The 26,123-nt window shown below is 35.8% G+C and overlaps 1 protein-coding gene and 1 pseudogene across 41 annotated transcripts in view; one reads left to right on the top strand and one right to left on the bottom strand.

Annotated features, from left to right (window-relative positions):
- Nrxn1 (neurexin 1) overlaps positions 1-26,123 on the bottom strand; it is a 1,065,676-nt gene that overhangs the window by 630,657 nt on the left and 408,896 nt on the right. The gene's annotated exons all lie outside the window — the stretch shown is intronic.
- On the top strand, positions 10,882-11,613 carry LOC101963995 (centromere protein Q pseudogene; annotated as a pseudogene).

Here is a 26,123-nt window from a genome sequence, read left to right as displayed (position 1 = left end):
TAAAAATGAAATTCACCAGATTGCTTGTGCTGTTTGTCTGAATAAAATCTTGATTTTTCTTTTTTTTTAGAAATGTGTTGTTTGCTGTAAACTATATCAACTTAGGCATGATTAGGTGCATGAAATGTATATGAACCATTTTACTTGAGTATGTAAAAATATATTTGGTGCATGTTTTCTCCATGTCAGTCAGTCCAGCTCCTTCTCAGGACTTCAGCACTGACTGGATTAAAAATGAACCCAGGAGCCTATGCCATCTGGTTCCAGCAAGGGAGTAATGCAATATACTTATAGGGCACAGAATTTACAAGTATGTACATTTCTTTCCTTTTTTTGTCTGTTCAAAAAGATAAGACATGTATGGTATAAAAATAGAGTAAGTCATTCAGCTTTCTCTTTGATAGTATTAATTTTAAAAGCTTTTAAATAAGATTTGGATTGAGGAAGACCCAAATATAATATTATATTCTGTGGGTATATTTGATCTCTCAGGTCAGTGGTTGTAACAGAGTAGACTCTGTATATTAAATGTATAATGCTATTTTATTTCTTACAAAGAAGAAAGTAAACTAAATTACTTATTTAGTAACATCAATATATTTGGGACATGTTTTAAAAATGAAAGAAGTGTTATACATGTCACAGGATAGTTGTTTTTATATCCAACATATTTACACTATTGAAAACATGTTATTGGATGAAATGTTACATATATTGAAAAGAATTAAGACATATTCCTGCTTAAAATTACCAATATGAAACAATAACTTACTATGTAGCACAGATAAAAATATTTATAAACCTGTAAATTACATTTGCATTGATATATATATATATATATATATATATATATATATATATATTTCCTTAGTTTTGTGTTCCATGTTTAAACTTAAGATAGACCAGGAGATAAAATATATTTATGTAAACATTCACGTATCTATAAATTTCTTTGCTCTTAAAAAAAATAAAAAACACTTATCTGTTTTAGTGTTACATTGGAGACCAGAACTCTGTGTGTGAGTGTGTTTGTGTGTGTGTGTGTGTGTTTTACCTTTATTTTCTTTATTTAGATGTGGTGCTGAGGATCAAACCCAGGGCCTCACACGTACTAGGTGAGTGCTCCACCACTGAGCTGCACCTCCAACCCCTCCTATTTTATTTTTATTATTATTAGTTGTTCATGGGTGTGTGTTTTAATGAGAACCTGGTGGTCACTTGGAACAAAATAATGATCAGGATTTTGGAAATAATCATGAGTTGTAAGTATACTGAGTAAAAGACACTCAACTAAGAAAATATTTCTCAGGTTTTGACTGATTTGATAGAATACATATTTTGGAATTTTGAAAGAAGAAAAGAATTTGATCCCCAAATATGATTATTGTTATCTGAGACAGAAGAATTACTTTGGTGTTATTATTCTCTGGACTATTATTTTTGTAGGGCTGGGGCATATTTCAATTTTTTTGATTAAGCTGAATGGGCCAGAGTAAGATAAAAGACCCATCCTACCCCATTTCTTCATTCCTACCCCTGCTCCAAATAACAGAAGCACTGAAACACACATGGGACCAGTGGAACTTAATAGCATTCATTGCAAGGATTCTGTGGTCGGCATTTGAGACCACGAATGTAAACCAGTTCTCCCTGGAATATCGATGCAACAGTAATGGAAACAGATGGAAGACTAGTTCCCAGGAAGACTGAAGAGGCTGTCTATGAGAATTCATATCATTTAGAAATATCATTTGGAATTCTGCCATGCAGAGAGCGGACTTTGAAGGGTATAGTATCCTGGATGTCTTTTCAAGTGAGGGCTTAGAGTTAAACATGATTTTAATTTCTACTGCTATTGTGCTCTGTGTTCCTTAGTAATTCTTCCCCAGCCTGCTGTGGCATAGAGAAGGGAGGATCAAAACGCTAAACCAGTACAATCAATCAATCAATCAATCAATAAAGCCTTTAAAATTTGAACAAACAACATGCTATAGGAGCTCTTATATTTCCATCATTTTTAATTCTTCTCTCCTAATAGCACCCTAAAAACTTTTCTGGTAATTTCCTGTGCAAAAAATGAACTTTTCAAAAGCATCTTTATTTCTAGCTAGATGAGATTGTTTTTCACATTTGTTTTTATTTCACAGTTATGATCAGGAGTTAGGAACTTCCCCTCAGCATTGGCCTTCTTCCAACAGTAGTCCATCTCTTTCCTTCTGCTCATTACCAACTTTAAAAAAAATAAAATTCCTGCTTCTCTCTTTTTGCCAGCCACTTTTTCCTTTAACCTCTTGCAATATGAGTTCTTAGGGCAATTCCTCTTTCAAAGCTACCTCTGTCACCTTTTCTCATATCCTTGTCCTTTCTCAGAGCTCCCCTGTCTTTTATAACAATCATTGATGCCATTCATGATACACATCATGTTATTAAAAGTTGTTACTACTTTTATGAGCATCTTTAAGTGCTCCTTGGTTGACATGCACCATTTCAAATGGTCAGAATAACCCTTTGTTATCCTACTCCCATTACATGGAAAATTCACATTCAAAGAAGGTATGCAATTTATCAAAACTGCTGAGTTCCGGAATAGAATGTAAATTTGTTTAATTGCAGATCTTTCTCTCTCTCTCTCTCCACTATTCTATTGTGTCTTGATGGAGATGCTCTGTAGATCACAATGATTTCACTACAATTACTAGAAGAAAGGGCTCAGCCAGGTCAAAACTGCAAAAAATAACAAGCTTTGTATCTAGCAGAACAGATGGTGAGCTTTGCCATTCCTCCCTTGGAAAAGGGACCCATCTGCCCATCTGGCTTGGCAGCCTTCAGAGGTCCCACCTGATAGGACATTGCAGTAGGGATTTCCCTAGTCTGCCTGGAAGATGAATTGCATTGCTCCTCAGGATTTTATGGAGGTTTCCTAGGACATGATTCTTACTGAGCAATGTCATATGACAGGTTTTCAGTAAAGAGGAGCATGGTTCTGTCCTAGTTATTCCTTGGGTTTCTGTCTTGGCTACCTCAGAAGAGACTCACACTATGGTCATATCATCATCTCCCAAATTTCTCACTGAAACATCACTAGGGAGATGAGGTCTCTTACCTATTAAAGCAACTTAAGTATCTTCTTGAAGATCTATCTATCTGTCTCCTTCTAAGGATCATTCAATCACTACCCTGCCTTGGGCTATATCCCTTACCCCAACCTCATCTTTTCCTTGTCTTCTTTTTCTGACTTTATTCCTTAAGCTAAGGGCTTCTCAATGTCCTGAGGGTTCCATTCTCCTCCCTCCTTTCCTCATTAAAGTCCCTTATTAAACTTCCCAGGATATGAACGGCTCCCATTTGAGTTCCTGTCCTGCATTTCATGGCAGTATATGAGCCTCTCTACCTGCAGGATTTTTAGACACTGCAAATATTAGTTTCCTTGTTTCCTGCTCAGCAGCTTGAGCACTTCAGAATGCTGCTCAGTATTCAATAAATATTTGTTGAACAAATAAATGAATAAGACTAAAGAAATGAACAAGTCCTCTCCTGTCTCTCCACATTGCCTTTCCCAAGAAGCAGGTCCATTTCCAAAGCTTCAAAACCTCCTCTGTGTGTGAATGTGTAGAATAAACAAACAAATGAGTCTAAAAAGAAGCTCGTTTTTGCCCATGCTTACCCAACACTTTTTTTTTTTTTTTGCAAAATACTAGAGAGGAGGAAAAAGGCTTTAGAATTACTGACTTAGTTTAGATCTTTATTCAGTCTCTTAATATGATGTAACCTTAGACAAGTTATTAAACTTTCTTGAGCTTTTTCAATAGAAAAAATAATACTTTCATTAAAAATTTTAAATAATCATAAATAATAATTCTTCTGTATTTTTGTTGTAGAGATTATGCAGTATGTGTAAAATGCCTCAATATCATATACATACTGATCAGCTTTAAATTTTAAATTTTCTAGTTCCTCTAAAGATGCATCAGCCACCTCTTTTAACCCCCACAGAAGTGCCATGAGCACCTCTTGGTACTTTTATTTCTTTACTGAAGAAGAATCCAAGGCATGAAGAAAATGAGTTATTTGCATAAGGTTACAGAAGTATTACTCCAGAGCCCATGTAAAAGATCTACCACACTTATTGCAAACTCACTAAGAAGATCTTATAAAAATTCAGAGCTTATGACAATTGATAAGCCAAATGGTTCCAAATATAATGATCCTTCAGCTGGTGGTCACTACTTACAGAAATAAGAAAATATATTTACCTGTTTAAATATGACCTCCCAGATTAATGCTAAGCCATATTTAATAAGTAATCTTAACTTAAATATTATGATGTAATCTTATCATGTGAATGCTTTTTCAACAACATGATGGATGCTGCAAGAAAGAGGAATTTTAAGATAAAGAGAAATGAGAAACGTAAGTAAATCAAAGGAAGTATGCTTCACTGAAAACTGCTATGAGTCAACATTTCAGAAACCAAGTAATAATTTCTTCATTAGTATAGGAAATACATGATTCAGAGATTCTCCCTGCTAATTAAGATTGATGCAGTTGCAATTGATGAAAAGGAAATCATCAGAAAGGTTTGGGTGTTTTCTATAAGAAACTAGAAAATACACTAAAGTTCTGGTCATAGGTTGAAACTTAATGAATTTTTAAACATGATGCAAAGGGTCAATAATTGCTATCAGTAAGTGGGTCGGTATGGTTTAGGTATTAGGTGTCCCCCAAAAGCTCACATATGAGGTGATACAAGAAGGTTTAGAGGAAAAATAATTGGGTTAAGAGATTCTTAACAAAATCAGTGAATCAATTCCCTCATGGGATAAACTGAGTGGTAATTAAAGATGGTAGGATGTGGCTGGAAGAGGTGGGTGCATGGGAAACTGTGTTTGGGGTATATGTTTTGTATCTGGTTTGTGGAGTCTATCTGCTTTCTGATCATAATGTGAGCTGCTTTCCTCTGCCATACTCTTCCACCATGATGTTCTGCTTCACCACAAGCCCCAAGGAATGGAGCCAGCTGTTTATGGATGGAGACCTCTGAAAGCTGAGCCCCCAAATAAACTTTTCCTCCCCTAAAATTGTTCTTGTTGGGTATTTTGGTCATAGCAGTGAAAAAGCTGGCTAAAAACAGGGGTGGATTTAGTCATCTCAATAACTATAGACCTTACTGAAGGAAAGAAGAATGGCACCTCAAAAAATGGGGGATACCAAACCAAATGGAAGAAAGCAAACCATCTGCTTATATGAGATATTAATACCACAAATTACCTAGGCAGAGTTTTAGGTAAAATGAGGAACAAAAAATGTATTTTATAAGCTATAAGCTTGGCACCAAAGGAAAGACTATCTGTTCAAATATAGTATGTTGTTGAAAACATTTCATAAAGAAATCTGAAATGAAGGTATTTTTCTGCAATGATGAGAACATGCATAATATGGTTTCTTCGAGTTGTATTACTTAATTTCAATGATAGATACAGTACTACCTGCAGAGGTTGGTCATGGTTAGAAACTAAAAATTTAGAGGGAAAGTTTCTAAGTCAAATATTTAAATTTGCTTTTTTTTGTGCTAAGGAACAGTAATACATGGGGAAGACATGTTTCATGAATCCAGAAAAGCTCACTTTCTATAGAATTTTCTACAGAAATAACTGAAGCATGACCTTCCTCCACTACCCCTTGATAACCTGTTTAGCTATGCAACAAGGACAGACAAGGAAGTTGAGGCTAACTTGAGAGATGACTATAGAATCATGTGATCATCAAAGTTCTGATAAGAATAAGAAAAAGGAAAATGACACTAAGGATTGTGACATCTTGACAACTGGCAAAGAGAAAATGTGTTCTTACTTTCTAAGTTCATCTGTGGATGAAAAATTTGGGAAAGGAAGTATTTGGTGATATAGTGGATGCTTCTACCCATGATTGCTACTATTTTGTTAACTTCAAGATCTTATTGAATGTGCTAAGTGAAGGATTATGGAAAATAACATGCCCTAAGACAGCCCCTGCCCAGGGGGAAAAAGGAAGGCAATAGGGTTGAGGAGGAGGGAGAAAAAGAGAAGGCAAATATTAACCCTTCCCAGTAATAATAAGTCCTGAAGGGCCTGAGCAGTAGGCCATGGACTTTCATCCTTTCACACTATCCATGAGTCTTGGAAGGAGAAAAGCACATAGTGAAGCTCTGGGTAACAATGGGTCCCAGAGGAAGAGGATAAATAATAAACTCTGGCAGAGTTCCAAGCTTTCATGCCTTCCCAGTAACAATAAGTTTTGGACTTTTTACAACTATTTTCCTGACTACCCAAACTGACACATTCTGCTCTAGTCGCCAATGATTAATTTACCCTCATTGTAACCTATAAAACTCAGAGCCCTCTCTAACCAGCAGCCATATTCTACCTAGAAAGTGAAGTGAGCCCCTCCAGGGCTTGATTGACCGACTCTGCTGTGGGATAAAGGAAAGCTTGCTGGTCCGTTTGGGGGTCTGATTCTGACCCAGTTATTTGTGCTTTCATAAAGGTGCTGAAACCATTTTGGTTATTTTTGCTTACACTGAGGATAGCTGAGTGATAGAGACATTTGTGAAAAAGGAAATTTATCTAAAGGGAGTCATTTAGTCCCACTGTGCCTTAGTTTCCTCACTCGTGTAATCAAAGGTTTTATTTCCTAAGCACTCTTGTACATGGTCTGTCATATGTGCTTTCAGTTTTAACAATTTATAGTGCATTAAATCCTGTTTTAAGTGGACCATCATAAGCTTGTATAGAGTTGACCTAGAGGATTTAAAAACCACTTCTGTTTAGCAGTGTTTGCTAGGTCTGCCATAAATATCATAGATCAGGATGTATTTAAATACCACCCTAATGTAGTTGCATGAGATAGGTCTGCTCTGTCTTTATTCTGAGACTTTTTTTTTTTCTCCCTCATTGGCTAGTCAGACATCAACTGGGTGAAGTTAAACAGAACAGCTATAATTTGTTATTTATGTTGCTTGCTGGTTATGTGGGACAAGGAAAGGAAGAAAAGAAAATGGAAGTTGATGGGGGAAGTTACAGAGACTAAACCGAAAATTATAAGGTCCAGATCTAAAAATATTTAACAATGAGGTCAAAACATGCCCCTCCACTTCTCTCTTCATCTCGAGTAACATTAATTGATCCCATCTTTTTTGTCTTTTAAAATTGCATGGCCACACAGGAAAGGCTTGGGACACCAACCTGGGTGATATTAATGAAATCCATAGGATTTCCAACAAGATCTGGGAAATGCATCAACTATTTGGCACAGAAAATATGCACACTCACTCATGTCCTATATTTTGGTAAGGGATCTCAGGACCAAAACAAAAATATGACATCCCAGATTTATAAATGGGAAAGGGAGAGTGAGGCATGGTCTCCTTTGAAAACACCACTAAAAGTTATATTAAGCCATGTCTCCTGAGTTTTCTTTCTTCCTTTCTTTTCTTTTCTTCTTTCCTTTTTGCTTTCAAGTCCCTCAGAGATTCACTGAATTTGTTTCAATTTTCAGTTTCAAAGATCTCTTCACTGTGCAGAATTTTCTTTCTTATTTTTGAAATTTATGCATTCCCTTTCCTACCAAGGAAGAGGATTATTAAAAGGAAGCTTTTATCCTTTCTTCCTCAGTCCCTCCCTCTCTCCTTCCCTTGTTTACATCCTTCCTTCTTTCTTTTCTCTCTCTGTTCCCTTCTCTCTTTCTCCCTCTCTCTCTGGCTCTCTACATCTAGTTCTCTTCTTCTCTGCTTCTACCTTTCCCTTTCTTTCAACACTGAAGTAAAGAAAGCACTTTTTGAATCTTATCCATCGAGTTTATTTTCTTGTATTCATGTAGTAGTGGAGATTAAATTTCAGGGATGCTCTAACACAGAAGCACATCCCCAGCCCTTTCTATTTTATTTTGAGACTTTTTGCTAAATTGCCCAGGCTGGCCTTGAATTTGTAATCCCCCTGCCTCAGTCTCCCAATTAGCTGGGATTACAGGTATCTAGCTTCTATCTAGCTTCCTGATTTAACAATGGACCTACATTTTTTTTTTTTGTACCAGTGATTAATCCCAGGGATGCTTAACTACTGAGCCACATCTCTATCCCTTTTATTTTTTATTTTGCCACAGGGTCTCACCAACTTGCTTAACACCTCACTAAGTTGCTGAGGATGACTCTGAACTAGTGATCCTCCTGCCTCAGTCTCCCAAGATCCTGGGGCTACCACCGTGCCCAAGGATCTACATTTTTAACAAAAATTTAAGGTGATACAGATGCAAGTGACTCGAGGATTTTACTCTAATAATAGTTGTTGATATTTGGTGCATTAGACTCTGCAAGAAAGGTCTGTGATAAAATCAACATTTAGTAGGAATAATGTCTCAAAAGACCCTAAGTCTCCAGGTAAATATACTAAAACAAACCAAGAGGGAAAATCAACCCAGAGATTTGTCAAACATCGAATCAGTTAAGTGGTGAGTTTTGGAGAAGGAAGAATGAAACATACCAACACAAGCCAAATCCACATATTTTAACCACAGCAATGCTAACAAAACAAATGTTATTACTCTTTAGTTAAAAGGAATAGGGATTCGTGATGGAAACCAGAAAATTAACTTCCTGGAATATGATTTTTAATCATGTGGAACACATCATTCTAAAAACTGAGCAGTACACATAAAATATAACCCAGTGCATTTTACCCAACCTCCATGAGCTCTGGGTTTTACTGTCAGATGAAAGGATTAAGCTTTGTATGCCTTAAGGCCTCTTTCTACAATAAGGTTCAAATTCTGAGTTAAAATCCATCTTGTGGAAGTGGTTGCAAACACTGAGAAATACTTTTTAAATAAAGCTCTCTTAAATTCCTTTCTCAAATATTATCTGGCCAAAGACGTTCTCCCTTACCACACATGAAGTAACCTTAATTATTCTCAAAAGAATTTTCCATCATCACCTTCCTGGTCAACAAACAAAACACAGTACATGTAAAATCTAAGAAAAAATAGTGTGTTGAAAGAGATTTCTATCTGCCTGCCTTTTCTCTTTCTTTGATTTTCACCTCGTCAAGGAAAGTTGAGCAAAGCACTTAGAATCAGATTATCAAAAGGTAGTACAAATCCTTCTCTGCCCAGGCCCTGGAAGCCTGGAGAGCCAGCCACCCATGGTGACGTCTGTCGCATAGCATTCTGTTAAGGATTTCAGATCTCCATCAAAGCTCCATGGCTTTAAACTCATAACTGGTCCCAAAGTCCAGTCTTAGGGCATATGATCAAAATGCAGGTATTTTTTAAAAATTCAAAGCACTGGATCTGTTTCCTCTGCTATGCACCCCTCTGTATTCTAGCATTGCCACAGATTATAGCATAAATCTTTATTGTGTAACTTACCTCATTTGAATGTAATTATAATGAATCTAGCCAAAAGTTATGAAACTTACATGCCTCAAGTTCTAGTGCTAAAGAAATGCACCCTACCATCTTACTCTCAAGAAAGTCATTACTCCACTTTCCTCAACCAGTGTCCTCACCTGAACCACAGGAAACAGAAAATGATTTCAGAAACTGTTTTTTCAATTCACCCAGGAATGACACACTGGATGTCTTAGTACATAAGGGCTTAATCTTCTTGGGAAACTCTAATTGGTCGAATACTGGCATAATTATATCATAGTGGCAATAAGCGCTTTGAGAAAGAGAAATCTAAGGTGAGATGGAAAAGCAGAGTAAGAGTTCCAATTGCTTCTATGTTCCTAAATCCTGGACCATGTTTTAATTCTTTTCCTCTCCTGGTTTATCATTTAGACAAGGGCCCATTTATGGTGGTCATTTAATGCATTTATTTGTTGTTGAATTAAAAGTATCAGAATTAAATTTTTGTGGATGTGGTTCTTTGGAATCTGGACAACACAATTCTGATTATTTTATAAATGTGTTTCTTCAGTACAGGAGACAGCTGGTACTCACTGAGGGCTTGTTGAATAAACGAAACATTTAGAAGGGTTGTCCCTATCCTTCAATAGGAACTTGGTAGCAAAAACACAAAAATATTTTTTAAAAAATCAAACAATCAAAAAGATTACTGAAATAAAAAGCAAGCTGATAACATGAATAAATATTTGTTCAAAGAAGCATACAGTATCCATGGTATATAAAAAGATGTTCACTTTCACTAATCATAAGGAAATACAAAGCAAAACCATGATGAGATATGACCTCATACCTGTTAAGGTGGCTAGTATCTAAAAAAATAAAAGACAAGTGCCGGAAAGTATGTGGATAAATAGATACGCATTTATATTGTTGGTGAGGATTTAAAATGGTGCAGCTACTATGGACATTATGGAGGTTTCTCAAAAAATTTAAAATAGTATTACAACATGATCTAACCATCCCATTTCTGGGTATTTATCTAACAGAACATGAATCAGGATCTTGAAGAAATATTTGTACTCTCACATCCATACCAATGTCATTCATAATAGCCAAGTTATAGACACAACCAAATGCCTATCAATAGATGAATGGTTAACAACACACACAAGGAAATATTACTCAGTTTTTAAAAAGAAATTAATTCCTACAGTATGTGACAAGGATAAAGGTCATTATGCTAAACAAAAAAGTCAGTTGCGGAAGGACAAACTCTGCATGATGCCACTAATATGAGATTTCTAGAATAAATTTAACTCATACAAGCAAAGAACAAAATAGTTATTAACCGACAGCTATAAAATTTCAGTTAAGTAAGATGAAAAAAATTCTTGAGATATGCTCTACCACATTGTTCCAACAGATTACAATTCTGTGTTGGACACTTAAAAATATGCTAAGGGGACAAGTTCCTGAGAGACTGAAGAAGAATCAGTGATGGAGATGCCTGGTAAAGCAAATGCTTCTCAGAAAAAGTCTCAACAGCTGAAAAGAAATTCAAAAAGAAAAATCAACAATGAGGAACTGGAGTTGTCAGAGAAACAGGTTAGAAACAAAGGAAAAAGAAATAAAAATCAATCAAAGCATTTATCTTCTGAAGGACAAACAAAACACACTAACCTAAAGCAGATAAAGACAGCATCCAACATGTTAAAAACCTGGCAACTTCTTTCAAAGAATGCCAGAGAGCATTTGCAAACTATGATAGAATCAGTAATAACAGCAATTTTGAGTAACAAAATTAAACAAAAAGAACAAATTTAATATCATCTCAACTACCTGAAGACAAGATTACTACAATTGTGTGAAACCATGAAAGTCCTTCCCAGAAAGCTGAAATATTTAACTAATGTTTTAAATCTATTGAAAATGGAAAAGGCACAAGATAGAGCTAATGAAGAAGATCTGGCATTATGGCAGGAAGAAATGGACAAAATAGTACAGACCACAGAATCTATGACTGAAAATATTCATAGTCTAAAGAACAAAATTCAAATTGTGGCACATGAGGTAGAAGAAGAGATGGTAAAACAGATGCTTCAAATGGATTGTAGTGGGGTACTCCCTCTTCCAGAACTTTCTCAGAACAGTCTTAAAGCACCCATACTTTACAAATAAATTTTGATGCTAATTCCAAACCAAAATTCTCTTGTAAAAGACTTGGAAGAAGCCTAAAGAAAACTAGATGCCTCTTAAAGAGATTTTTTAGATTGTTTCATATTAATTTAATGTTTATGAATCTGTAAAACTGTGAACCCATGATGATATTATAGAGGCCAAAGCCTAATATGTACTTAAAATTTGCTTCTAGTATAGTCCTGAAAACTCTGTCTAGTGCAGCTGCTAAATCTAGAAAATCAATATTTATATTGTTGTATCTTACAGTTATTTGTGTAAACCCATAAAATAAGAATAGCCATGATCTAATGATTTATAATGACTGTATGAAGTTCATTTATTGGTTAGCATAGAATTGTCACATAGTGACTTCTTATATGTAAAGTGTTTATGTATAGTGCCCAATGAGTAATTATATAAGTATTTGCTGTCATTCATTCTTTAGCTGATGGCTTGCATTTTTCATTCTAATAACCTGGAACTTGAAAAATTCCCAAATGTCTTCAGTCTTACCTGACTTATATATTTTTGTGGACTGATTACAATTTGCCAGGTATCTTTAATTTTAAAAGTAGCATCAAATTTTCTTTCTTTGGTTGGTTAACGAGTAGATGTTGAATATTTATTTTCCGCCTTTATCAAAGCATACTTTGATTTTTAAAAATTATTAAACAAGAACCTAAGCACATTTATTCCTTAAAACAAAAACCAACCCAAAAAACTGTTTTGGGGAAGCTGAGTGTATAAGAACTGGCTGCCAAAGGTAAAATAAACTGAAACCAAAGAAGGCAGTAGACAAATTCAGGATTACATAAAATGCAGTTTGTTAGAGACTATGGAGTATGTCTTGTGTGGTAGCAAGACAAAAGAATCCCTTCACCCTACAGCAGAAAGAAGGTATCCCACAGCCAACCAAAATGCACCTGAGCTTTCTCAAATACTGTTAACATGTCAAAAGTCAGGTAAGAGACAGTTCAGGTATCACTGTCTAACACAAATGCTCAACTGACTATCTTAATGGATTTGCTTATTGTACAGAGTTCGGAATACAGGGTGACCTGGTGGTCAGATGAGGTTTGCTATCAAGGTGGCTACAGTCACTTCAAACTTGATCCTTACAAATCCCCTTCTTATAAACTTGTTCTCATTATGTTGTAAGCCTATTTGTGTCAATAAGTGATTACTATAAATATACCAAAAACCTTTCCTAAGCCACTACTGTATATTGTCTTAGTTCTTTTATCTTTTTGTAAAATAAATTAACTACAGTTAGTTTGTCTAAAAAATATGCTAAGGGGTAACTCTCATGTGAACTTTTCTTACCACAAAAAGATAAAAAAAATAATAGTTAAAAATAAAATTTTTCTTTTCTATATTAGAAACTATTTATTCGGCTAGATGACATAATTTACCTTTTTCCCAAAAGCTACTTATGAATTCCTTGGTCAGTTCTTCTTTCTCAAAAAAAAAAAATACATATCAACAAAGTTTTAGAAGTGAAAACAAAAACAAAAACAAGACGGAGATTTGCATCTCAGGGATCTTAAGTATGGCTTAAAAACTAATATGAATATAAAAATCTTCCCTGTTGATTGATGATCACTTCCTGTATGTCACTTCAAATTCAATTTGCTGCTTTTATAATGTGTATTTCAAACACAAAATAAAAATAAATATATTAAGTCTGAAAGTAATGTATTGTGAAGTCAGAAAATGTTACATTTTCCTAGGTGTGAAGAGGGAATGGAGGCTAGTGTTTTTAGTGTTATTCTGATATTTAGTTTGGATATGTTTTCAAGAACAGATAGCCTCTAGTTACAAATTGAGTTTATGGTAAGACAGTATGAAAACATATGCCATAAAATTCTTGTATCCTAAATAAATTTTGAGGAAGTCTCTGATACCTGCTTCTCCTACAGTACAGTCATCCATCACCCTGTTACAGGCAGAGTTGCCTTGTTATATAATATTATATAAAGTGCAATCACACTCTGGGATTTATAGTGTCATCATTTACATCAGTTAAAGGTATCTTTTACTTGGTCATCAAGAAAATAGTTTAGAGAGGTGCCATACTTCATAGTTGCCTCTAGGGGGCTCTTCATAAAAGTCTTGTTGTGGCAGCAGCATTTCCCTAAATGGATGCTTAATGCCTCAAATTCCTCATTAATACACACCCAAGGAAGAGTTTACTTTTGTTAAAATGGAAACAAATATATAGTAATCTGTTTACGTTAGCAAATTGTGGTTAGGTAAACTAAGTAAAAACATGGCCTTAAAAATGTATATAGAAAATACAGCGTAAGAAGATTACCATGCAGAAATAATAATTAGCCCAAGTAAACCTGTACATGGTGACTTTCAGCATTTTGGCAAGGGAAAGAATTTTTCTATGAAAGCAGTACAGTAAAAATCAAATGAAAGGGCAGTTCATCTAGTTTACATTGTTATTAAAACACACAGGCATTTTACTTTAATGGTCATGGGCTTAGTTCCAATGATTTCAAAATCAAAAAGCTAACTACTTGGATAGCAAATACATTTCATCTTCAAACTGTAGTTGCCCCTAATTTAAATAGTCAGAGAGAATCATCACAGATTATCCCTATGTGTGTCCTCATGGCTTATTGGCTTTCAGTCCAATCAGATGAGAACACCCAGTCTTTCATCTCCGGAAAAAAGATGGAAGTGGCTTGGAGTGTACTGAGTATTTCTATGAGATTTTTGGAACTTTGAGACACTGAGATTCCAGCTATAACCCTCAGAGTCACTACTAAGCTAAGTTGTTCATTTTAACCAGTTATGCTTTACATATGAAGTATTTCCCAAAAACTCATATGTGAGACCAGGCAAGAAAGTTTAGAGGTAAAATGATTGGATTGCAATTATCTTAAACCCTATCAGTGCATCAATCCTCTGATAGGGATTAACTGAGTGGTGACTGTAGGCAGGTAGAGTGTGGCTGGAGAGGGTCAATGTGGGCGTGTCGTTGGGGTTTACATTTTGGGAACTGTCTCTCTCTGCTTTCTGGTTTCATATCCCCAGCTGCTTGTGTCCACCACACTTTTCTGCCATGATGTCCCGTTTCACTGCAGGCCCCAAACCACTAAGTCAGTCATCTATGCACTGACACCTCTGAAACCAGGAGCTCCCAAATAATTCCTCTTCTAATTGTTATTGTCAGGTATTTTTTGGTCATGGCAACAAATAGGTGACTAAAGTTCAAACCTGCATTGCAATTTAGGAATATCCTTGGGTAGGTTAGTTGGCATTGTTCAATGATACATATAATAACTGTACACTGTATCGAGATCAGTGGCAATATAACTTAATGGTTGGGTACTCTAACTTGGTAATTCTCAAACTTTAATGTGTATAGAGTCATTTGGGGATCTTATTAAAATGTAGAACCTGATTCAATAGATCTTTAACCCAGGAGGTGATACTGATGATGCTGGTTTACAGAGCAGATCTTCAAGTAGGCTAGAAGTTGCTGATGGACTTCCTTTCTTTTAAACTACCTAAATACTTAGGGTTCTGTTGCATGGCCTTGTTTTGAAATTGTTCTTATATATTTTCTATATAATTTTATATAAATGTGTTAAGAATAAATAATAAACTACATAATTATTAAATAATACTTAAAGGCAATACTGATGAGGAATTAATTTTAATCCTCGATGATGTAACCTTTTAGCTGAGGTCATTTTACTCTTTCAAACAAACATTTAAGTCTGAACATATAAGGTCCTGAACTACGGTGGTGAATACAGGAAAGAAAGACAACCACTGTTTCTGAAAAATAATGTGAATTGAAATCTAGTGATGACACTGATAACATCCTTAGAAACTAAAAGGATTATTTATTTTAGAAATATAAAAATTAAATGATTATTCCCAATTCAGTTCCTTAACAAGATATCCATGTTTTTTCTTAAACTTCTAGATTTCTCAATTCTTCATTATCTTAACTAATTTCTAACATATCAGAAAATAGATATTATAATTTTTGTATAACTAAAGAAGAAAGCACACTGGGTATAGAGTCAGTAAGTACAGATTTTCTTCTAACTCCTTTTACACATTAGTTCGGTAGTCTTGACAATGTAAGAAATAATTTGTAATTTCCAATTTAATTTCATTTCCTAACAAAGCTTAAATGGAAAACTTTTAAAATGAGATAATGTGTAAAAATATCATAAATTTATCTGTGATCATGACAACCCTCATACTTGTAGAGGTTCAGTGCAAAATGAAAATGAGGACCTCATTCACAAGTTATTAGAACAGAGATCCCAGTACCTTCAAAAAAATTGTTAAGAATTTCAAGATGGCAATTAGAAGATATCAAATCATGAATGGAGCCCTTCTTTGTGTGGAGTCCTGTGTGACTGCTTATGTCTAATGTCCACGAGCAGGTCCTACCTACAAAGTAATTGTAGCTATAATCACCATATTAATAATTTTCATATAGCTAATGCTCCATTGAGATATTATGATATGCAAGGTACACTTTGACTGCTTTGGTTACACAGAATCACTTACTCCTTTAGAAAGGAAAAAAATGAAGTACTAGAACCTTCAATATCTTGTCTCAGGTCATGCAACTACCAAGTCTAGAAAGCTAGCATTTGTCTGATCCTAAAGGTCTATCTGATTCTAAACCCATCTACTTTAACTAATTTAATTCAATGAGTTATCTATAGTAATCAATACTTTTTTTCCATTTTATTTTAATTTAGAAACTTAGGCTCAGAAAAATATTTGGACAATTCACTTAAGGTGACCTTGATTAGGTCATCTACTTCCAACTAGTCCTCTGATATCCCTGGTACCTCACAAAGAACCTGGTATAGAGTGTACAGTCACGTAATACACATGCAACTAAACTGAGCACCAGAGCCACCTGTGTTCAACAAAGAAAAAAAATCTAATTTTCCTATTATTCAAAACCACATGCTTCTGAATGACAATTGTTTTCATTTTAAAGAAATTAATTTGTTTTAAATGTTTCTCATTAGTGATGATTTTCTTGAAAAAAATATCATACACAAAAATAATTTTTAATTTTCTTCTAAAGATAAGCACTTAGATCTAAAGAGCTAACAGCCCAAGTATATCATCTCATAGTAGAAATTAAGAAGAAATGCAAAATATTCATTTTGGATGAATTTCAGGTTTTTTTTCTTAATATGGCTTGGACTTGATAAAGTAACAAAGTTGTATATTCTTGAACCTCTCTTTTCTATTTTCTTCCTGTCATTTTATTTTTTTCATTATTTTTCAATTCTGGGGATGGAACTAATTTACTGTGCCTTAGTTCCATATGGCACCATGTCCATTACAAAGCTGAGCAAAGAGGGTAACTCAGATTACTTGGTCATCTTCTCTTTACAATTATTATCCACTTCCTTAGCAGAGTTTATCACACTTCTGTATTTCCAGGCTAATTTTTCATACCTCATTTACAGAGATTGTATTGTAATTTTGTGTTTCTTTGTCTGGTCCTCCATCCAGATTCCTGAGTGCATTATCTTATTTATCACTATGTCCCCAGACTCTATCACAGAATCTGGCACATACAAGGCATTGGTTAATATTGACTAATTGAAAGCATATATGCGAGAGTTAATGCATAAGCAAATGGGGCAATTCAAACAAGACACTCCAATGAGTGCAGAAATGAAGAGCAAATGTTCAGTTTTAGACATTGTTCATTATTGCTTTCTGCTGGGCTGAAAAATGTCATATTCTATAAAATGTATCAAGTCCTCAGAATTAAAATGTCATCAAACCCCCTACCAGACCATGTTATGCTAGCTTGATATTTGAAAGCACTACAATTACAATTCATTATGCCAACTGCTGATACAGTTCCAGGCTATGGGGCATCTGCTGAAAATGATGGGAAATAAAAATCTGTGGGTCCCCTGGAAGGGAGGTTGCTATGTTTAAAAAGCTAAAATCCAGGCAAGAACTCACCAGATGCTTTGTGGACTGAAGAGCTGAGTTCCAGTTCCTTGGGGACCTGAACAGATGGGACTCCCTGAACCCAATCTCGAAGAGGAGTGTCTATGGCAAGACGCCTGGTTTCTGCCCCAGTTGCTTATTTCCTTTGCCCCCCAAGGCTACAATGCACAGAAGTGAACTTATTCTTTGCAACATATGAAGCTAATACTTTAGAGAAATCCAGAAAATTCTTCCAAATGTGTTTTTCTGGGCATTCCTGTTTGTATGGTTGGCTACACAGCATAGAAATGTATGGCAAGCCTTGTTATTTTATTTATGCCCTTAGAGAAGGAAGGTTATGCAGGCTGCCAAAGTGGGGATTAGGCTCACAGAGGTAACAGTTAAGTACCAATGAGAACTGTGGGGAGAAAATTCCACTGAAAGCTCATGTATAAGGAGGCACCTAAGAAATACTTTCTGCTGCTTCTTCTTACCTTTATGTCTCAGACTCTTCTCCCATATCTCAGGAATCTAGGCTGCTTTTTGTTTGGTTTGGTTTGGTTTCCCCGATGCAAGATTCCTATGGAGCTCATTCCATCTAACTTTATAAAAAGACTGAGAACGTGGAAAAAGAAGTGAGATTACCCTATGACATGGAAGCAATGTAGGGTAACAGTTAAGGGCAAGAGCTCTGTCGTTGGGTTATTTGGGTCTAAATCTTAGGTTTCTTATTTAGTAATTGTTTTCCCCCTAGTTACCTAACTTCTGTTTCTATGTCTTCATTTGTCAGATAGGGAGGGTATTAATGTGTAACACTGTCATGCTCAGAACAGAGGAAGCACTGAAAAATGATGGTACATCCCTTTATGTGATCTAATAATAGAAGCAACACCTTATGGTTTGGATCTGAGGTGTCCCCCAGAAGCTCATGTGTGAGACAGTGCACGAATGTTCAGAAGCAAAATGATTAGATCATAAGAGCTACAACCTGATTGGTAGATTAATTCACTTGGCTGGATTAACCAGGTGGCAACTGTATTCAGGAAGAGTATGGCTGGAGGAAATGTGTCACTGGGAGTGGTCATCTGGGATTTATATTCTGTCCCTGGTGAAGTGAGAGCTCTCTGATTACTGGCTGTCATGAGCTGAGCTAATATGCTCTCCCATGTCCTTCTGCCATGATGTGCTGCCTCATCTTGGGCCCAGAGCAATGGAGTTGGCTGGCGATGAACAGAACTTTTCAAACCATGAGCCAAAATAAACTTCCTCCTCTAAGTTGCTCTTATTGGGTATTTTAGTTACAGCATTGCCAAGCTGACTAAAACACAATACTAAAAATAAAATACCAGAAACGCACCAAAGATAGTTTGTTCTCTCATAACTGTCTGATATGTTTGAAATGCTGAATATCAAATTATCTCACACAATTTCATTAATTTATTTTTCAAAAATAAAACATTGTTCTACTGTGTTCCTGATGTCGGCAGGCATAGGCCTATCCAGTAACTTACTGGATGTTATGAATATTATATTATTACATGAGAAATTTAAAAATGCTTATTATAGTATTATTATTACTCTGGAATGTGCTAACTCCCTTATCCTTCCAGGGAGAGCTCTGAATTTCAATGTCCATTTGTATAGTGCCCAGTGCAATCAGAGGTACCCTGAAGTGTATATGACTGGGATTTGTTTGGAAGATCTGATTCAAGCAATGTGCTCTACTAGTAGTAGTCAGCTCGTGGATGGAAAATTAAGGTCAGAGCCTAACTCTACCACTCACAGTCCTGTGTTCTGCTGAGATCTCCGAGTCCTCATTTGTATAATGGAATTATTATTATTACCTCATGTGGATTCCTAGGAAATATGCTAAAGGGAAAGTGGGATTTCTGGGCTCTACTACCCTGGAAATTAAAGGAGGCAAATGTAATTGGTCTCCACCTGCATTTTAGTGTTGACACTTTATTACAACAGAAGAGATAAAATACAGTGCTCTATTTTCAAGATAGGGAAAAATGGCAATCAGGTCTGTGATAAACCAGTTTATGCCACATTAGGAGTTGTCTAATTCTTTGACATTATCACAAAGATCATCTTAAACACCATGTTAATGTTTTAAAAGCAAAACTGCCATCTTCCCATGTTTTAAATCGGGCAGCGAAAATTTCTTTTCTTTCTAGACCTGAACGTCTGGGAGAAAACTGTAAGCCTACTTGCCTACTTTCTAGCTGGGCTGAAGCAGACTGTCTGGGTCAGTAAACCAAGACCCTAGTTCCAGGAAAGCAGTCCAGAGTAGCTAGAGAATTGTCATTCATCTTCCAGGTCAATGGAGCAGCCCAAGAACTTAGCCTAAAGATATACTGTAGTTATTGTTAAGAAGATGAAGATAGCTGTCCTTTGAGTTAGCTCTCTCCAGCTGAAACAATGAAATGACATATAGTGAATATCTGACCCAGAATGGAAACTTGTACTATGAAAGGTAGCTTGTAGCCACAACGTCAAGTAGCTGATCAAAGATTGAACATGCTGTGTCAGTTAGGTCAATGCACAAGTCCTTATGTTAAGGGAATCCCTTTGAATTTTCTTATAGGATATTAACCTTGTTTTACATTTCCAAAACCTACTTTCAAGTGATTCATTCGAGTGAGTCAAGTGAGAACATATGACCACTCAGAATCAAGGCAGTACTACTTGTAGTTATATAATATCTCAAGTAAAAGGAAAATCTTTAGGAAAAGCAGAGTAGGGGAACAGAAAGTAACTCTCTTCCCTAAAGAGGAAATGAAACACATGGGAAGGTCAATATAAAGGAATTGTAAAATTCTACCAACCAATACCTAGACTGTGACAACAGAATAACAGAGAAAAAGCAGAAAGTCAACTTCAACAAGGAATCTAGAGGAAATGAAAACCTGGGGATACATTGTTTAATCCTGACATTGGAACCCAAATGGGAAGTTTCTTTGCTAACTCAAGAAGTTATCTGTTCTCACAAGTGAAGCAACTCACAGACGTCATCTAAGACTTCCTTATCCTCCAAGTTCCTGCAAGGCCATTTCTCCAATAAGTCACACAGCCTTGCACTTCAAAACTGGGCAGATAACCTGCATCACACATTTTCTCACGAATTTTTGTTCTTCCATGCAAATGGAAGTTACTCTACTTCTCTCTGAACAAAGAGAGCACAAAAGGAGACCTGAAAACAAATTTGATGAGCTGGGTTCACCACAAAAGATGATAAATTGAGAATTCATCACAATTTTCTTAAGTTCTTTGTTGTCCAAAAGAGGATAGATAAGGATTTTCACTAAGGAAACACTTCCTCCCTTTTCAGGATTAATGGGGGTACATTGTAGAAATTAGGGTCTGACCACTGCCAGTGGCAGAGGGGACCATCCTGATTACATTCAGGAATCAACTCCCTGCCCCCCCTACCCCTGTGAGGCAAAAGGCTTACATCAGGCTGGATATTTTCTGAACCTCATCTACCTCTTAGCATCTTACAGATTTTGAGTGATAAAACTCTCTAAGTGTAATTAAAGGCTGAGCTGACCTAATTAAGTTGATGAAATTTTCAGTAGGGATTTAATTCCCTCTAGCATTTCACTCATTTTTTTTTCTTCCTCTACAATCCTCCTTTAGGCTAATTCTGAGCAATTTTTAGTGGCAGCATTTTAAATTACCTCACACAGGTAGTGTCTCTATTGAAACACAACTGGTAGCAAAATCTCCAGCAGGTACAGGAAGGCTAAAAACAAACTTCAAATGAAGAACTCTAAGGTGTTTTATTGAATACACAACCCTTTCCTACTTCTCCAGTTTCCTTTCATCACTAACAAACTATGATGCATAGTGTCTACCCTGTAGGAGGGAAATAGATGTTTTAAAACATTTTGGCATTTTGGAGACACAAGAGACTAAGAAATACACAATAGCAGGAACAGTTTTTCTTTTCTTTCTTTTTTCTTTCTTTTTTTTTTGGTACTGAGTTGGAACCCAGGGGAACTCTATTATTGAGCCACGTCCTCAGCCCTTTTTACTTTTCATATTGAGACAGTGTCTCACTAAGTTTCCGAGGCTGGCCACGAACTTGCCGTCCTTCTGGTTTAGCTTCCAGAGTTGCTGGGATTACAGGTGTGCACCACTGCACTGGCCAGGAGGGGCACTTTATAATGAGAGAGAAGCATCACACTTGCTGATAGATCATTTACTACAGAAGCCCTCATGGTCAAAATACTGGAATGAAAACATACATTAGTAAGAGTTCCATCTCTCTTTGAAAATTAAAAAAAAAAAAATCTCTAATGAGCAATTCAGGAATTAGCTCTGACACTTTTATACAGGATGCTTCCCAAATTGTCTAAGGTGAGAGGGCAGGGCTGTGGGTGTCCTTTGATGGATCCTGAACATTTAATTCATATGATGTGCTTTCTCCTGTAGGGTTCTTACTTCCTTTCTTATTGTAGCATTTACTCATTAAACTCTTCGTTAGAAAAATTATATTTGAAATAATAATTATTAAGCAACATGTTTTAGTTTTTATTGATGTTATTAAAAATGAAAAAGATATGAACAAGTGTTTCTCCCAAGATATGCTTAGTGCTGCGTTTGTACAAACTCAGATTTAAAAGCATTTTAATGACCTACTGTCCTCTAGGAATTACACTGACATAGGTAGGGTATTCATTATTTCCAATATTCCCTTTAACTTTTTTCTTTTTCTTTTTTGGTAGGGATTACAGATGTGTGCCACCAAGCCCAGCTCCTTTAACTTTTCTTAAATTTTTATCTATGAAAGCAATTTTTGGTGAACTCAAACATTTATCTACAGATTTTTTTGATTTACTTATGATGAAAATATAATTTTTAAAAAACTTATTTTGATCCATTTGAAATTTCTGGCCATTCAAGTTTTCTCCTCATTTTAAACAGAATACTATATGAATTTCAGGTTGCGTTTTATCAAATTTTTTTTATAAACTGATTTTATTTTGGAATTTGATAATCTCCTTTTAAATATTAACTTTCTTTACTGAGTATCAAGTCTCTCTAAGTGCAATTCCAGTCTCATTTCACAGTTAAAAAAAATGCTATGGAAGGGAAGAACTAAGTTGCTATGGTGCTTTCAATGAAAACTAGAACCTCAGGTTGTTTAAAAATGTTAAGCAATTTCCTTTTCACTTTAATTTGTTTTGTGGAGGGGTGGTGGGTACCAGGGATTGAACTCAGGGGTACTTGACCACTGAGCCACATTCCCAGCCCTATTTTGTATTTTATTTATTTAGAGACGATAGGGTCTCGCTGAGTTACTAGCACCTCACTGTTGCTGAAGCTGGTTTTGAACTTGTGATTCTCCTACGTCAGCCTCCAGAGCTACTGGGATTATAAGTGTGCACCACCATACCTGGCTTCACTTTAATCTTTAAAGAATGAAGATGTGAAGCTGTAAGACCTGCAGGTCATTTCTCTTTTTATACTATGAGTGTCACTGTTTACAATGAAACAGACTCATCTCATCCAACATATTTCATTTGTTAGGATTCTGTGTTTTTATCCTGCTTTATCACTTTATAGCTTTTGGTCAAGTGACTCTTCTAAGTCTGTTTCCTCACTTCTAGGATTTTTTTTCTATTCCAACACTCCCAAATTTCTTCTATGACCTCAGACAAGGTGTCCTTAGACTCTCCCAGGACTGTTTAGTCTAACAGAAACTACATATTGGATTGAAAATAAAAATATAATGAGCCAATAAAAGAAGCTATAATTAAAGAATCACACAGGCCATGTGTTGCAAGCTGGAAAGTCTAAACCAGAGTTTAGGACAATTTACATAAATGAACATTGGTATATTTCAATCTTTTCAGTAACTACAAGGCTGACCTCTATGAAATAAGTTGATTTAATTCAAAACCTGTGATACTTTGTCACTATTTCATCACAAACTGGTAAAGCAGGGAATTCTATACAGCAGTTCAGACATGAAGGAAACTATGAACTATCAAAAAGTCCTACAACTGAAACATGTTTTGATACATAGGCTGAATATGTCTGTACTCTTCCACCTTCTACTGTGTCAAGAGGAAAGAAGTGAAAGAGATTACACAAGTGAATAAAATCCAGCAGTATTTGTGGCAATGGGACAAATACTGTGTAAAGAAGAGAAGTGGGAAGAGCCCTTTCCATAAAGAGGACTGATTTGGATCCAAAATCCATAGCAGGAAGAATAGGCATGACACCTCCTTTTAGGGACTCAGGAGCTGCCAGCTAAAAGTCACTTGGAAGACCACTTGACTTCTAGCTTTTGCAGTTTTTTGTGGTTCAGTTAATATAGAAAAAGGTGAATACTAAGGTAAATCAACTCATACACATTTAAACATTAAAGGTATTCCTCTGAAGCACAGTTTAATTGGAAACTGTTGTTTCAGATTAAAGCAATTAACTGCAGCTTAATACCCACAAAATTTGCCTCCTCTCTGCTGAGAACTGGCAGAAGGCTAGGTGTCTCAGTTGAACTCAGTCATCACAGAAATCCTCATTTTATTACAGAATGCCCAGAAAAGCCTTTTAGCTAGATTTCCAATTCTGGGAAATTGAAATGGGAATTGGATTCCCATTCCCTTTTCCAATCAATATATAACAAGATTAACTGTGATAGATAAAGCAAAGCTTTATCTAGCTGACCCAAATTCATAATGAAAGTAAGGAACATGGATGGTATGGGTGTTTAGGGATATGGTTCTGCCCGCCACTTCCCATCACCAGAAAAGGGTCTTAGAATGTTCTTAGAAAGTCTATTCATGGGGCTGGGGATGTGGCTCAAGTGGTAGCGCGCTCACCTGGCATGCGTGCGGCCCGGGTTTGATCCTCAGCACCACATGCTAACAAAGATATTATGTAAATAAATATTTAAAAATCCTCTATCTCTCTCTCTCTTTAAAAAAAAAAGTTGAATTATGTTTTTACAATGTTTCTTCCTAACCTGAAATACACTGTCCATCCCCTGACTGCCCAAATCTTAGCATTCTTCCAGACTCTCACATTCTCTTTCATGTGTCTTCCTGATTTGCTACAACTCTCATTTCACCTCACCTTCTCTTTAACTGAAATAGGTATAACTACCATACAATTTAATGCCTCATGCCTCATAGTCTACTAGATATTTCTAAATATTGATTTCCTTTATAGTGAACTTGAGGGTATGCACAGTCTTACATGGCAATGACCCTGATGAAAATACTATGATGGGACCTGGGATGTTATTGCAGTTCAGAGGACAAAGGGCTCTGAAATTGGACTTCCCTGCCTTGAACTCCACTTATTAGCTTACTTATCAGCTGTGGGGCCTTCCTCGGGGAACTCACCTGCCCCAAACCTCTATTTCTTTGTTTTAAAACATGCAGATAATAAAATTACTACCTACTAATGTAAAAGTCCCTGGAAAGCTCTTAGGAAAGCACTAAGCACAAAGTAAGAACTCTGAAAAATGTACTGTTTTCCTCATAATGATAACAGTCATTATTTTAAATAGTTCATTATTACTTATAGAGCACAACATAGGCCTAGGTCATATTACATATCTGTAAAGAGTCAAACTTAACCCTGAGAGTCAATCAACCACTCCAATCCCAGGGTATGGGTAGATCCAGCCTTTCAGAAATATGTCTCCTTGTGTTTGTTATGACTCTAGAATTTTTGAGCACCCTGGAGGACTGTTCTCTCTGTACACACATAGTGGGGAATGACACACACAGTGTCACACGGAAGATGGGCAAAGATACCCAGCAGTGACTGTTTTTCACTGATGCTTACATGAGTCAAGCTTATATGATTAAAATATTTTCTTTAGAATCAGCCAAACTATGTCTTTTTTTTTTTTTTGGTCAACAGCATTTACAGCTAAATAATTAGTCAATTCAAAATTATTTCACTTTAGGTTTTAAAATCTATTAAATCACAGTTAAAAAATATAGGAAGAACGTCTGGTTTTAGTAGCCAGAAGAAATTGGGATGTGACTGAGGGGGAAAAAATGGTAGCTGTTACGCAAAATATTTATATGATTAAAATTCAAGGTCTTTCTGATCTTTCCCCAGATCCCAACAAATTCTAATCCTATAACACATTACAGTGGAAAATGACAGCTGAGGATGAGAAATAAAATTATTACCTTTCTTTTTTTTTTTTTTTTAACTTTTCTCATGAAAATATCAGGTAAACTGGCCAGATCACAAATGACACAGTTTTACTCCCTTCAGAATATACTTAAAATAAAGGACAAAAGTATTTCATTATACAGAGCCATTTTTGTTTTTTGTTTATTTGCTTGTTTTGGTTTGGTTTATGTACTCTTAGCTTTTTAAAAAAATTTTTCCTTCCTTTTTCCTTTAACTCTCCAACAAGTCACCACTATATCCATAACACCTAAGGCATTTCTAGAAATGAGCAATTAAGTCCTTCAGTGGAATTTAGACCCAATGTCTTTTTTTAATCTGATTTTCTTTTATAGCTAATATAGTATCGCCTAAGCACATCTCCACAGTGAATTACTTACAGGCTAGGAAGAAGGGGAAGTTAATTCTTTCATAATGCTCTCCAGGCTGCCCTTCCCCCCAACCCTACA

The sequence above is a fragment of the Ictidomys tridecemlineatus genome, chromosome 12 (assembly GCF_052094955.1).
Source record: "Ictidomys tridecemlineatus isolate mIctTri1 chromosome 12, mIctTri1.hap1, whole genome shotgun sequence".
Classification (NCBI taxonomy): domain Eukaryota; kingdom Metazoa; phylum Chordata; class Mammalia; order Rodentia; family Sciuridae; genus Ictidomys; species Ictidomys tridecemlineatus.
This window is presented reverse-complemented; position numbering and strand designations above follow the sequence as displayed.